Here is a 14,159-nt window from a genome sequence, read left to right as displayed (position 1 = left end):
TTGCGTTTGCAACACTGTTCCAGTGCCGCCTCCTCTAGGTAAGATGCAGGTATTTGTCGAAGATACCTGAAATACAAGAACTCGAGAATCTGATATGAACAAGTGATGTCAAATAAGAGGAGAAGTTGGGGTATAATGTAGAGTGGAGCCTTGTAATGCCTTGGACCAAAATCCTACAGGTGGTAAATGGGAGCACCTTCCTCACTCGGTTGCTGCGCTAGCGATAAGCAATGTCCCCCATTATAGAGCTCTCACTGCCAACACCTTCCCACCAGGAGAAGGATGGTGGCAGATTCTCCCAACAGCTCTTCCTTGCACCACCTTCATACCTTTGTCAATAACTTTTTGTCAGGACAACCCGAGAGGTCCAAACCCTCAGGGCACGAGGATGCTCAGGGGCAAGTCGTCAGTGCACACGTGCTCGAGCAGTGGCTGTCGCGCTGCTGTGCTGCACCCTGAGCATCCAGCCTGGCTGACACGCAGGTGCAGCCTCCAGGTGTCCAGCTTAGTGCTCCAAGGAGCTTCATGGCCAGAACTGCCCAATTAACACCCTGTTAATGATGTGCTCTGGCACTTCTACACCAAACTGAAACCACACAGCTCATGAAGCATCTGAGATGAAAACTAATGTCTCAAATTTCATACTGGAGAGGAAGGACTTCCAAAAGTTTCCAAAAGGGGACCAGCGGAAATTCTCCTTCTCGTTGCCACGTGAGGAGAGGCTGCGAGAGCTGGCACTCCTCAGCTGGGAGAAGAGAAGACTGGGGGTGGGGGTGGGTGGGGTGTCTTATCAATGTGTATAAACACCTGCTGAGAAGGAAAGAAGAAGAGGGAGCCAGGCTCTGCTTAAGAGTGTGCACTGAGAGGACCAGAGGAAAGGGGCACCAATTACAAGACAGGATATTCCAGCCGCACATGAGAAACCAGTATTTTAATCTTGGGGTGATATATTTTACTGGATCTAGGTGATGCTCCTTGAGCAGAGGGGTAGGGCCAGTCTCCACAAGTCCCTCCCAAACTCAGCCACTCTGTGTGATTCTCTGCTTTGGTGAGACTCCTAAAGCCTTTGAACTAAGCCCTGATGCCCCCTGGAAAGGATTCTGGGACGATTCCATCTGGGATGATCCCAAACTCCTCCAATACCATTCATCACAAAACATCTGCCTAGTCCAGAACATCGTACGGCAGACACAGTCAGGAGAGAGAAAATATCCTTTTATTGTGGGTATCAAGTGCGGGAGCCCGGGAGTCACAGGGGTTCAGGCAGTAACAGGAAATCGGCACCTACAACGACAGTCAGAAGCACCGATAAACCCACGAAAGAAGAAGAGGCATGACGCGGTTCCCCTTTCCTTGGGGAACACAGCTGGCCAGGAATGGTTTATAGCCCAGAAGAGAGAGCGACTGCTGGCAGTAACTGTGGGAGGGCTCTGGCGCCTTATCCCCATGGGTAACACCCTGAGCGCCCCACGAGTGTACAGAGGTGCGTCGTGGCCCTGTGCCACACAGCAGCGCTCCATGGGCAGCCCCTGGGGAGTTACTTCCAAGCCCTGCGCAGCACTATCCCTCACCGTCCCTCGCCCGTGAGTTCGACTGACCAAGAGCAGTGTCCGAGTGGTGAAAGATGGGCAGCAGAGCCTGGTACGCACCTGGGCTTCTTCACCTTCTAGACCTGCCTGATTTTTTTCCAGTCCCCCTCTTTTCCTATCTTCCTTCTTTTCTTGTCTTGTTGGCATTCCCTCGCCTCTGCCCAGGCCTCCTTTCTCTTTCTTTTTCTTTGGTTTTCAGTTTCCTGGCAGGAGCCTGCAAACCTTTCCATCCCAGTGTGATTAGACAGGTAAAGCCAGGATCAACCGGAACCAGTTCTTGGTTTAACCAAAGCTGACTCATTTTACCTTTTTTCCTCTGAAAAGCTCTTTAGTTCTTTTGCATGTACCGGGGAGTCTACTGTGGTCTCTGGGGTAATTGGAGGCAAAGCAACAGGTGCCTAAAACAGGAATGTCAGCGTTAGCAGGTGGCTTGGGACGGCCTGGAGTAGCAGGTGACTATTTGGCAAATGGCTCCCTTGGCCCTGCAGAGAAGATCCCTTCGGCTGGTTTGCATCAGCCCTTTCTTCCAAGGGCCTCACTTTGGAACACAGTGTTCACGCGGGTGTGTGACACTCAGTTTGTTTGTGGGGGCCACTCAGCGGGGAGCCCGCGGTCCCCCTCGCACCAAGAAAAGGCTTGCCCACGTCATTCTGCCGGGGTTTCTTCTGCCCTCCCAAGAGAGAGCTCTGCAGATACCCCTTTGGTGCAATCCCACCTCCTGGTGGGAGGCCTTGCTTTGGAAATGTGTCTTCCTGTAGATGTTTCCTTTGATGCCTAACCCTTTTGAGAAACAACCTTTCCTCTTTTAATTACAGTGTATCATTCTGGGGGATAAATAAACCCACACAAAGCCACATGAGATGGAATGCCAGGAAGAGGCACAGCAGCTACTTGGACTCCTCAGGAACTACCTTCCACACGAGACAGGTTGTCTCAGTGGTTGCGGAGCTGCCATACCTCTGCTGTTTCTGATCCCACCGCTGTGTCTGCCCCTGCTGCTTTCTGGAGGACAAGCAGAGAGGGCGGTGTGTCCAGGAAGGCTTTTGCCTGGTGCTCCACATCTGCTTTGCCTCCACGGCCATGTTGCTCTTCCAAAGGCAGCTCTGGAGAGCAAAAGCAGGTGCAGCAAAGTGACTTGTTGGAAGTGAGCAACAGCTAAAGCAAAACCCACCCGAAGCCCTACACCAGCTGCCTGCTCAGGCTGTGACAACCCTCAGGGCCTCCTCATACCTGTGGGTCTGCCCACGGGTGCTGGCACCTCCTCAGCTGAGGGACTGGAAAGGCCAGCCATCTTCTTCCCAAAGATTTCATGGCAGTTTTCAGTCAGAAACTCCACCAGCGTCTTCACCTGCACACATGACAGCCTTGGTTTCAGCGCAGGTGCCTGAAAACGCGTCAAGCAGCCTTTCCTACTCCTGACCCTTGCCTCTGCGCAGAAGGCTGTCGCTGCGGGGCTGCTCTTCCAGGTAGCCACCCCACCAGCACTTGTTGGAGAAAGGGGGCAAACAGGGACCTCTGCACAGCCAAGCTCTAATGGGCCAAGAAGGCTGCAGCTGGCTGGTCAATACAGCGTACCTTCTCAGACACCTCCAGCATGGCCTCCAGTGGGAGCAGGTCCTCGTTGGGCGGGCTCAGCAGGTTTGGCCCAACGCAGATGGCCAGATTGCTGCAGCTCATCCTGCTGGTGGACGCGTTGTGGCCGATATGCTGGAGAAGGGACAGCAGCCGCTCGAGAAGGAGGAGATTTGCTGCAGGCAACTTGCCGGCCACCCTGAGGGAACAGGAATACAACGTTAAAAAAGTCAATGTTGCCCACAGCCATCCCCGAAACTTGCACAAGGCAGGTGGGAGCCAGTGGCTGTGCTCTGCAGCTTTCCAGGTGCTCTCAGCCAGCGGTCAGTGCTCCTGCACTTCAGGAAGGAAGCATGGCGTTGCTCCCCAGCTCCTGATTTCCCCCAAGCCCGTGCAAGGGAAGGCTCCCTGTCTGTGTGCTTTTCCTCAAAACCCAACTCCACCCCAGCAACACTGGGCTGCCAGGAAACACGGCTTTTTAAGGAGCCTGTCCCTTTGCAGGCAAGTCCCAGGCCTCTACCAGTTGCTGCTCAAAAGGCAAGCTGCTGGCCACACTTACGCTTTCAGCTCTTCCACCTTCTTGCTTGGCTTCTCCATGGCTTGCATCCAGTCCCCATACAGGTCAACGACGAGGAGCTTGGCAGGGATGCTTCGGAGGAAGTCCTGCAGTGCCAAGAGCTCCAGGTGAGCCTTTGAACACTCCAGGCCAGCCAGGAGCTCTTCCAGCTGCAGGTCAGAAGCGCTCACCTTCAAGATGACGGCCAGCAGGAGCACAGGCTGGCTGCCCAGGTCGACATCTGTGCCGCTGTCGAGGGCCTCCTTCAGCTCCCGAACTGATGTCCCGCTGGCAGCTCTCCGGAATATTCCCTCCGTCGATGGTCCTTGTTGGTGCAGGATATTCAGGAGCTCCTGCAGAAGACGCAGCAGAACAGTTGCTTGGCTGAAGAGCTGCCTTCTGACAGCAGTGGCTGCGGCCAGAGCTCTGCCCCAGACCTGGCTGCCTGCCCCGCAAAGGGGCTGGGGCCAGAAGCATGAGCCAGGGGTGAAGAGCCCAATGCCCCGTCCTCGGCTCTCCTCGGGACACTGCCCCTCCGGAGCAGCCGGAGGGAAGGCTGGGGCCCCCTGTCCAGACTGGCTTACCTGGATGGGCTGGGGCAGCGTGCCATCATCCCCGCAGAGGGCTGCAAGGGGCTGTCCAAAGAGCGCCCTGCGGCAGTCTGCCTGCCCGGGAGCCTGGGCAGCAAGCGGGGTCCGACGCAAAGCAAAGGGCCAGGGCAGCCCTCTCCTCCTCCTCCTCCCGGTCCCTCCTGCCACAAAGGAAAACACAGCAAGAGCCCCTCAGTGGAGACCACCAGAGCAGCACTCTTGGAGCCTGCCCTGCCCTGCCCTGCCTGCAGCGCAGTGATGAGTGGTGCAGCAGGACGGGCAGGGAGCCAACAGCTGGAACCGCCTCTGCTGCTCAGCGGCTCCAGCTCGAGGCTCCTGACAGCCAGCGTGCCACCGGGACAGCCTGGCCCAGCCCTCGCCCTGCCCTCCACCAAGCTCTGCGCAGCAGCAGAGGCTCCATCTCCTCGGAGAACCACATTCAGCAGCCGCTGCCCAGCGAGTGTCCTTCCTCATCCAGGTGACGTCCTTCCTTGGTGTCCTGGTTTGAGGTAAAACAGAACCAATTTTGTTCAGTAACTTCGCTTCTTAGCTGGGCCTCTTCTAACAACTGAAATTAACTGCATATTGTGCAGACTGTTCACTCTCTCAGAGTGATAAGGCCAATTGTTTATAGCTGATGCCCAGGCATGGGATGCAGAGAGGCTCTTGCTTATACTTATTGCTATAACCCCCACGGCCAACCAACTTTGTTATTTGCCCCGTTGGAGGGTCGGAAGCGGAAAAGCATAGTGGGGTCCCACCTGCAGGGAGGAGCGGACAGGACAGGTGACCCAAAACTGACCAACAGGGTATTCCATCCCATCTGCCTCATGCTCAGTATAAAAGCTGAGGGACCAAAGGGTCAGGGGGCTCTTCCTTCAATGGCCGATGTCTGAGGAGGACTCTGTCTGCCTGTGATCCCCATCCTGACTCCAGATCCGGAATCCAGTTCCCGTCCGCCACTGAGTCCAGCCTGGGACTGCCCCAGTGCCAGCCGGTGACGTGATTGTCATCTCGGGAGCTTGATACGGTTTTGTATATATTTTTCATTATTTCTTTTTATTTTATTATTAATATTTCATTAAAGTAGTTTAGTTTCTTCTAAACTCTTAAGTCTCTTTTCCTCCTCTGCCTCTCTCTTTGTAGAGGGGTAGAGGGGAGCATCTGTCGGTCCCGTCTGGGGTCCCTCGGGTCCCCAGTGGTGGATTTGGCCTAAACCACGACAGATTAATTGGCGCCCAACGTGAGGCTCGAACAGTGCTCCACCAGAGCTGTGATAAATTGTCCAAATAGTTTGAATTCCAACTTGCTCAGAGATTAGAACAGACAGCTTGCATCATGTCGTTCTTAGACGAAATCATGTATCATGCCTTTAAACAGCTTTGTTGGACTTTAATGCAGTCAGCTTGGTCTAACCTGTCAAATGCGTTGCAAACTTCATTTATTCTTTGTCTTTTTATGGGAAGGTTTAAAGGTGCTATGTTGGTGTGGTTCGCAATTCAGATGTATAACACGATGAGTTGGGTAACGGCTCTACCTGTATATCTCGGGCATCAGGTGATGGATTCTGTTATGAATTATACTTTCAGTTCTACCTGGGGAATGTTTACTTCGCCCTTTGATACTTATGCTGATGTGACACCCTCAGAGCTGGGGCATGGAAACCTTCTGGGCTCTGAGGATAAGGACTGGTACCTTGTTAAGATCGTGATTTTGTTGTTGATGCTCCTGAATGTGGTGCAGGGGTGGTTTCATGTGAAACATCTGTGCAGGGGGAGCTGTAGGGGACCGTGCGCTGCCGCCACTCAGACCCGCGCAGCCGCTCGGCGATCTGCAGCGGCGCGAACCGCGGCCCCGCCCGGCCCGGCCGCAGCTGCCCCCCCCGGAGCAACGGCAAAACCGGCAGCCGCCCCCCCCACCGCAACGGCACCGGCACCACCGCCGCCGCCGCCGCCTGCACCGGCACCACCGGCAGCCGCCCCCCCAACCACCACGGCACAGGCGCCTCCGCCGCCGCCGCCTGCAACGGCACCACCGGCAGCCGCCCCCCCCACCGCAACAACACCAGCCCCTCCGCCGCCTGTCCCGGCACAAGCTACTGCAGCCACTACAACCAGTACCAAACCTACTCAAACTCCATCAAAATCGGTACAAACTGCCCCGGTAACCAGGAGGAAGAAGAAGAGGTCAACTCCTTCCCCTACCCCTTACGACAAAGACCACCTCAAGTCAGATAGCTTGGGGGAGGGTTCTGAAGAAGATCCAGGGGAGGGTCCTTCAAGACCAGATAAGGGAAAGAGACCTTTGAAAACAGACAGAGGCCAGAGTCCTTCTAGAGCAGATGCTGGAGAGGCCCCTTCTAGGGCAGCCTCACCACAGGAGGACTCAGATGTAGAGGGAGTTGTTAAATCCTTCTCTATGAAAGATCTGAGAAATATCAGGAAGGACTTTAGTCGTCATGAAGGTGAAACACTTGTCTCCTGGTTGCTCCGATGCTGGGATAATGGGGCAGATACCCTAGATTTAGATGGCAGAGAAGCTAGGCAATTGGGAAACCTGGCCAAGGATGGAGGTATTGATAAAGAGATTGGGAGAAAGACAAGCACTCTCAGTCTCTGGAGGCGACTGGTGTCAGCCATAAAGCGCAGGTATCCCTTTAAGGACGATATCGAATGCCGTCCAAGTAAATGGACCAACATGGAAAAAGGTATTAAGTACCTGAGAGAAATGGCTGTGCGAGAGGTGATTTATAGTGATGGGCAAGGGATTGTAGACCCTGATGAAATGCCATGCAAACAATCTATGCTAAAAAAGTTTGTACAAAGTGCACCATCAACATATTCCCACACATTGTCAACAATGGTCTGGGGAGGATCCGATACTGACACACCAACTGTAAATGAAGTGGTTAATAAGGTACGACAGTATGAAGACAGTCTCTCTCGTCCCTTTTCTGTGGCAGCCATAGAAAAGCTGACTGTGACCACCGAGAAAATGACTGAGAAGCTGACTGTGACCACCGAGAAAATGACTGAGAAAATGACTGAGAAGCTGACTGTGACCACCGAGAAAATGACTGAGAAGCTGACTGAGAAAATAGAGCAAATGACCCAGAAATTAGTTGAGCAAACCGATAAACTGTTTGATAAACTAACCAAGGTGGAGGAAAAACTCCATTCTTTCCCTGTACAGACTCATGTTGCAGCTGCTAAGAGGAAACGCCCTCCTACTCAAGAGAAAAAACACCTTCCGACTCAAGACAAATCAAACCCGATGCGAGATATCCTGTGGGTTTGCCTCTGTGAATATGGAGAAGACATGAAGAAGTGGGATGGAGAACCTACCTCAGCCCTACAGGCACGGGTGCTTGAGCTGCAAAATGAAGCAGGTAGGAGAAAGGATTCTGACAGGAGGAAGGCTGCTCCAACCTACGGTAGGCGATCCTACGGACCAGGTAGGAACCGATCTGATAATCGTAGGTACTACGGTCAACATTAGAGGTGCCCTGCCTCCAGCCAGGAGGAGGAGAGGGACAACCGAGTTTATTGGACTGTGTGGATTCAATGGCCTGGCACATTAGAGCCACAAAAGTATAAAGCCCTGGTGGACACTGGTGCACAGTGTACCCTATTGCCATCGAATCATAAAGGGGCAGAAACTGTCACCATTTCTGGAGTGACAGGCGGATCTCAAGAACTGACTGTATTAGAGGCTGAAGTGAGCCTAACTGGGAATAAATGGGAGAAACACCCCATTGTTACTGGTCCAGATGCTCCGTGCATCCTTGGCATAGACTATCTCAAGAGAGGGTATTTTAAAGACCCAAAAGGGTATCGGTGGGCTTTTGGTATAGCAGCTGTAGAGACTGAGGATGTTACACAGCTGTCTACCTTACCCGGTCTTTCAGATGACCCTTCTGTTGTGGGACTGCTGAGGGTTGAAGATCAGCAGGTGCCAATTGCTACTGCCACGGTGCATCGACGACTGTATCGCACCAACCGAGACTCCCCGATTCCCACCCATAACCTGATTCGACAGCTAGAGAGCCAAGGAGGGATCAGCAGAACTCGCTCACCCTTTAACAGCCCTATATGGCCAGTGCGAAAGTCTGATGGGCACTGGAGATTAACAGTAGACTGTCGTGGCCTGAATGAAGTTACACCACCACTGAGTGCTGCTGTGCCAGATATGCTACAGCTTCAGTATGAACTGGAGTTCAAGGCAGCCCAATGGTATGCTACAATTGACATTGCTAATGCCTTTTTCTCTATTCCTTTAGCAGCAGAGTGCAGGCCACAGTTTGCTTTCACCTGGAGGGGTGTCCAGTACACCTGGAATCGACTGCCCCAGGGGTGGAAACACAGCCCTACTGTTTGCCATGGACTGATCCAGACTGCACTGGAGAAGGGTGGAGCTCCAGAACACCTACAATACATCGATGACATCATTGTGTGGGGTAATTCAGCAGAAGAAGTTTTCCACAAAGGTAGGGAAATAATTAAGATTCTTCTGAAAGCAGGTTTTGCCATTAAAAGAGGTAAGGTCAAGGGACCTGCACGAGAAATCCAGTTTTTGGGAATCAAGTGGCAAGATGGCCGTCGCCAGATCCCAATGGATATAATTAACCGAATAACATCTATGTCCCCACCTACTAACAAAAAGGAAACACAAGCCTTTTTAGGTGTTGTGGGTTTCTGGAGAATGCATATTCCAGGTTATAGCCAGATTGTGAAACCTCTCTATGAAGTAACTCGAAAGAAAAATGAGTTTATGTGGGGCCCTGAGCAACGACAAGCCTTTGAGCAAATTAAACAAGAGATTGTGCATGCAGTAGCCCTTGGACCAGTCCGAACTGGACGGAACATTAAAAATGTGCTCTACACCGCAGCCGGGGACAATGGCCCTACCTGGAGCTTTTGGCAGAAAGCACCAGGGGAGACTCGAGGTCGACCCCTGCGATTCTGGAGTCGGGGATATAAAGGCTCTGAGGCCAACTATACTCCAACTGAGAAAGAAATCTTGGCAGCATATGAAGGAGTTAGAGCTGCTTCAGAAGTAATTGGTACTGAGGCACAGCTCCTCCTGGCGCCCCGATTACCAGTACTGGGCTGGATGTTCAAGGGTAAAGTTCCTTCTACTCATCATGCCACCGATACTACTTGGAGTAAGTGGGTTGCCTTAATCACGCAGCGAGCTCGAATAGGAAACCCAAATCGCCCAGGAATCGTAGAAGTGATCACAAATTGGCCCGAAGGCAAAGACTTTGGGATGCCACCAGAGGAGGTGGTGACACGTGCTGAGGAAGCTCCACCATATAATGAACTCTCAGATAATGAGAAACAGTATGCCTTGTTTACTGATGGGTCTTGTCGTATTGTAGGAAAACATCGAAGGTGGAAAGCTGCTGTATGGAGTCCTACACGACGAGTTGCGGAAGCTGCTGAAGGACAAGGTGAATCGAGTCAATTTGCAGAGGTAAAAGCCATCCAGCTGGCATTGGACGTTGCTGAACGAGAAAAGTGGCCAATACTCTATCTCTATACTGACTCATGGATGGTGGCAAATGCTCTGTGGGGGTGGCTAAAGCAGTGGAAGCAGAGCAACTGGCAGCGCAGAGGTAAACCCATCTGGGCTGCTGAGCTGTGGCAAGACATTGCCGACCGGCTAGCAAACCTAGTCGTAAAGGTACGTCACGTAGATGCCCATGTACCCATGAGTCGGGCCACTGAGGAACATCAAAACAATCAGCAAGCGGATCAGGCTGCTAAAATTTTCCAGACAGACTTGGACTGGGAACATAAAGGTGAACTATTCTTAGCTCGGTGGGCCCATGACACTTCAGGTCATCAAGGAAGGGATGCAACATATAAATGGGCACGTGACCGAGGCGTGGATTTAACCATGGACGCTATTGCGCAGGTTATCCATGACTGTGAAACATGCGCCGAAATCAAGCAAGCTAAACGGTTAAAACCTTTGTGGTATGGGGGACGATGGCTGAAATATAAATATGGGGAAGCTTGGCAAGTTGATTACATCACACTCCCTCAAACTCGCCAGGGTAAGCGCTATGTGCTTACAATGGTGGAAGCAAGCACAGGATGGTTGGAAACCTATGCCGTACCTCATGCCACTGCCTGGAATACCATCCTGGGCCTTGAAAGGCAAGTCTTGTGGCGACATGGCACGCCAGAAAGAATTGAGTCAGACAATGGGACTCATTTTAAAAACAATCTTATAAGTAATTGGGCAAAAGAACATGGTATTGAGTGGATATATCATATCCCCTATCATGCACCAGCTTCTGGGAAGATTGAGCGATACAATGGACTGTTAAAAACCACCCTAAAAGCTATAGGAGGTGGAACCTTTAAAAATTGGGACAAGCATTTACAACAAGCTACCTGGTTAGTTAACACCAGGGGATCCATCAATCGAGCTGGTCCTGCTCAATCAGACCTTTTACATACTGTAGAAGGGGATAAAGTCCCTGTGGTGCATGAAAGGAATTTGTTAGGGAAAACTGTTTGGGTTTTTCCTGCTTCAGGCAAAAGCAAACCCATTCGTGGGACTGTTTTTGCCCAAGGACCTGAATGTACTTGGTGGGTGATGCTGAAGGATGGAGAAGTTCAATGTGTACCTCAAGGGAATTTAACCCTCGGTGAGAATACTCAATCCTGAGCAGTATGATGCTGATCACTACATAATACTAACGGTGTTCAATAAGTGTTTTTCAGAATAACACAGTGGTGATGAAACCTGAGCTAACTTCATCAAGTGGCATCCAGCAAGCTCTCCAAGATGAACATGCTACCCAAGGGCATGAACCAGAATGAATTTTGTACCATCTTTACTGCCCTGAGATGAGATCCTGCAATCATGAACTAAATGGACTTAAAAATTTGTATATAAACATAAACCGTAGATGAGTGACCTGCATATATCCATATCATATATAACTATGTGTGTGTAAATTTGATGTATAAAAGTAATAGTAATCTGAGCAAGATGCAAATGGTATGGAATAAGGGGTGGAATGTCCTGGTTTGAGGTAAAACAGAACCAATTTTGTTCTGTAACTTCACTTCTTAGCTGGGCCTCTTCTAACAACTGAAATTAACTGCATATTGTGCAGACAGTGTTCACTCTCTCAGAGTGATAAGGCCAATTGTTTATAGCTGATGCCCAGGCATGGTAAGCAGAGAGGACCTTGCTTATACTTATTGCTATAACCCCCACGGCCAACCAACTTTGTTATTTGCCACGTTGGAGGGTCGGAAGCAGAAAAGCATAGTGGGGTCCCACCTGCAGGGAGGAGCGGACAGGACAGGTGACCCAAAACTGACCAACAGGGTATTCCATCCCATCTGCCTCATGCTCAGTATAAAAGCTGAGGGATCAAAGGGTCACGGGCTCTTCCTTCAATGGCCGACGTCTGAGGAGGACTCTCTCTGCCTGTGATCCCAATCCTGACTCCAGATCCGGAATCCAGTTCCCGTCCGTCACTGAGTCCAGCCTGGGACTGCCCCAGTGCCAGCCGGTGACGTGATTGTCATCTCGGGAGCTTGATACGATTTTGTATATATTTTTCATTATTTCTTTTTATATTATTATTAATATTTCATTAAAGTACTTTAGTTTCTTCTAAACTCTTAAGTCTCTTTTTCCTCCTCTGCCTCTCTCTTTGTAGAGGGGTAGAGGGGAGCATCTGTCGGTCCCGTCTGGGGTCCCTCGGGTCCCCAGTGGTGGATTTGGCCTAAACCACGACACATGGTTACCCGGTGTCTACCACCAAAAAAAACCCTAAATAATATGTGTTTCTGTGAGCCAAAGTCCCATTTCCTGGCAAGGAAGGTTTTGGCAACACCCGCGCAGAGGTGGGTCACCAACAGTTCCTTTGACGGAGCACTGGGACGTTACGCAACATCCCCAAAAATCAGCAGCAGCAAGTTTAACGCGAAGTGGATCGTTTCCCAGAGCCCAGGAGAAGGCGATCATGGAGGAGCGGCATCTCACACCCACCCCCAGCGGTTTTCCTACCTTCTCTTCAGCCTCCTCCACCTCATCCGTGCCTCGCTGCAGCCTTTTGGTTGTCCGTCCTGGTCGGGTGGCGCCAAACCTGACATGTTTTTTCCAGGTGTAGTAATATTCCACACACTGGGCCACGGTCTTCGTCTGAATCTGTCGGGAGAAAACCAGAAGCGATCGATGAGGGAAATACCACAGGAAAACAATGAAGGCACAGACCCAGGACGGATCTATCCAGCACCGTTTGTCCTCCCCTGTGTCTGCGGTTCCCACAGCGCAACGCACAGGTGAGATCAGGCCGAAAACGAGCCCCCTTCTTCTGAAAGGGCCGTAAAGAAGCCTTGGGAGGGCAGAACTGTACGTTTCGTGCCGATGGTCAGCGGAACGTGTCAGTATTCTTCTAGTATTTCCTGTATTTTGTACTGGAGAGATTAAATATTCGCTTGATATTCGGGCAAATTCGGTAGACATTAGAGCCAATTATGTCTTGTACCGGTATCTTTTTAGCATGAAGCAGCATCCCAAGGACAGGATTACAATGCACCATTCAAAAGACGACTTTTCTGGGTTAAAACTCCCCTCCACGCTACCAACCCGTGACCCGCCTCGGTCTAACGGCTTTACCTTCTTCTGGATCAGGTGGAAATTCTTCTTATGCACATAAAAAGCCTCTTTAAACAACTGCTCCTCCAGGGGCGTCCAAGTGTCTGAGCCTGGGAAGAAACAGCCACGTGCAAACGATTAGACCCCTTGCAACCTCACGGAAACGCGCACAATTTATTCGTCACGTGTCCACATGTCTCCTCCTTCGGAAAGCAATTAGCCAACACCGCAGGCAGTTTGTTAGCACGAGCAGTTATGGCTGCCAGCAGAGCAAACCCTGCACGCAGTAAAGCCGGGGCGCGAGGGAAAGGAGGAGCGTTGGGCGGCGTGGGGTGTCACCGCAAGGGACAGCAGCAGGCTAGAACACAGGGACGAGGCATTCCCCGCGCCAAAAGGACCCCAGAACAGATTAAAAAGACTATTTCCCTGCCCCAAAGAACACGAACCGCTGCTCGCATGTTTCTAAAAATCACTTCTTTCAATCAGAACCAAGGGAACGGCAGTACCCGCTCGCATTCCCGGAGAAGGAACAAGCTCTGCTTCCAGTTTACCTGCGTAATGATAATCAGCCAGGGGATGGGATTCAGGTCGCTGGGGTGCCCCAGACTGCAACATCTCCAGACCCTCCTGCAGGAGTTCAGAGAACAAGACTTAGATTCCCCCTCAGCAGGGGCCAAAAGATCAACTCTTCAGCCCACTGTGGGAAGACGGTGCTCAGTCGATGCTCAGCAACAGCGTGTCGGGGTCACCTCCGCCCACGGCAGTTGATGAGAATATTTCCTAGTCCAGTAGGAATTCGAAAAGAGCTGCTTCTTACCAGAGCTTCATGCAGGCTGTGCAAGGCATGCTCCAGGTTGGCTCTTCCCCCCGGCATGACATTGGAGCAGGCGAAGTTGAGCAGATTTGTCACTAGAAATGCAACAAAAACCAACAGAAAGTCAGTTTTCGTCAAGAAAGGAGAAAAAGTGCGATACAAGGCAGAGGGCAAACAGAGCAGACAGACTGGAGACCCAGAAAAGGCACCGAAAAAAAGGCAGGTTATCCGGTATCGCGCTCTCTCTCTTCAGAGCAGCTTTGGGACCAGTAGCTCCAGAGACAGATCTCCCCTCTCCCGAGGTCGCTGCAGCTGACGTGGGACAGCTACAAATGCCCCTGACCGTCTCTCCCAGAGGACGCAACTCAGAGCACCACCGGTTGTTATCTGTTCACTGTCCCACCAGA

At 51.6% G+C, this 14,159-nt stretch overlaps 1 long non-coding RNA gene across 1 annotated transcript; it reads right to left on the bottom strand.

Moving 5' to 3' along the window:
* Window positions 1–3,221: 3,221 nt before the first annotated feature.
* On the bottom strand, window positions 3,222–3,936 carry LOC309685369. The gene is made up of 3 exons (XR_014270439.1): window positions 3,909–3,936; window positions 3,721–3,824; window positions 3,222–3,360 (listed from the first exon to the last, which is right to left on the bottom strand). It is a non-coding gene; the product is annotated as an uncharacterized lncRNA (long non-coding RNA).
* Window positions 3,937–14,159: the final 10,223 nt, after the last annotated feature.

Source organism: Vanellus vanellus, assembly GCF_965231255.1.
Source record: "Vanellus vanellus genome assembly, contig: HAP1_SCAFFOLD_495, whole genome shotgun sequence".
Taxonomy (NCBI): Eukaryota; Metazoa; Chordata; class Aves; order Charadriiformes; family Charadriidae; genus Vanellus; species Vanellus vanellus.
This window is presented reverse-complemented; position numbering and strand designations above follow the sequence as displayed.